The following is a 1236-nucleotide window of genomic DNA, read 5'->3' on the forward strand; positions in this document are numbered from 1 at the left end:
TGGCACATACATTGCAGCATTTAAACCTTCAGATTGTCTTTAAAGAAATATGTATTTTGAACCTCTGGCATCAAGGCAGAGATGTGGAGAGCTTGCTAATACACTTTATAAGATCTCTTCAGTCTAACATGGGGAATGAATATCTCTGAGACTGATTTTCTAACAGCATGTATTGCTGTCCTGGCCGCTGCCGCATGACGAGATGGTTGTTTCGTTTGTCTGGTTGAGACCTTTTGATTCTGAGAGATGTGAACATGTGGAAGAGCGTGATGATCGGAAAGGCAGATGATCGGAAAGGCAGATGATCCTCAGCAAAAGCCGTCTCCAGCACCAGCAGCAGAGACTGTTTAAGCTTCTTTTTAAACTCCTCGCACATGAACACATAGAGAATGGGGTTCAGACAGCTGTTGAGATGAACCAGGCAGTTAACGAATGGAGTTATTTCAATGAATACTTTTTCAGCGTCATGCCACTCATTTTCCTTTGCAACTACGTAAGACAGTTGTTGAAGATGTAAAGGAAACCAGCATATGAAAAAGGCCAGGATCACAGATATAACGACCCGGAAAGGCTTAAGCTTCTTTCCTCTTTTGAGACGTTTGGCCCGCACTCCGATAGCAATGTATGAAGATGCAATGATCAGGAAGGGGATGAGAAAGCCCACTATAAACCTGTATATGAACAGAGACTTTATGATGTTTATAGGGCAAACATAGGCGCATCTGTTGTTCTCTCCTGAGCGGCACATGACAAATGGTATGCTGCAGCCAATGGATAAAACCCACATGAGTGTACAGATGATCCTGGCTTTGACCAGAGTTCGTTTGTTTTGAGCCCAAACAATCACCCAGGTGGACAGGCATCGGTCCAGACTGATAGCAGTGAGCAAGAAAATGCTGGCAAACATGTTTAGCACTGTCACGAAGGATACAAACTTGCACATGAAGTCACCAAAGGGCCAAACCTTCTTGTTAAAGGCATGAACAATGTTGAGGATGAGGACTAAGATGAAGATGAAGTCTGCAATCGCCAAGCTGAGAAACCAAATGGAGTTGACGGTCGTCTTCATTTTGTAGCCAGTCACATATATGACAAGCCCATTTCCAACAATACCCAGAGCAAAGACGACAAAGTATATGAATATACTGAAGATTTCAACGCTTGAAAAATCTGTCAGCGTTGAATTGTTCGACTGGTGATCTGTGATATTTTCAAATCCCGAACTGTTGTTTGCTA

General features: G+C 43.0%; 1 pseudogene; it reads right to left on the bottom strand.

Moving 5' to 3' along the window:
* Positions 1–7: 7 nt before the first annotated feature.
* LOC107580699 (C3a anaphylatoxin chemotactic receptor-like) lies at positions 8–1196 on the bottom strand (annotated as a pseudogene).
* Between the last annotated feature and the right edge of the window lie 40 nt (positions 1197–1236).

Source organism: Sinocyclocheilus grahami, unplaced genomic scaffold, assembly GCF_001515645.1.
Source record: "Sinocyclocheilus grahami isolate Dianchi unplaced genomic scaffold, SAMN03320097.WGS_v1.1 scaffold40574.1, whole genome shotgun sequence".
In the NCBI taxonomy this organism is placed as follows: domain Eukaryota; kingdom Metazoa; phylum Chordata; class Actinopteri; order Cypriniformes; family Cyprinidae; genus Sinocyclocheilus; species Sinocyclocheilus grahami.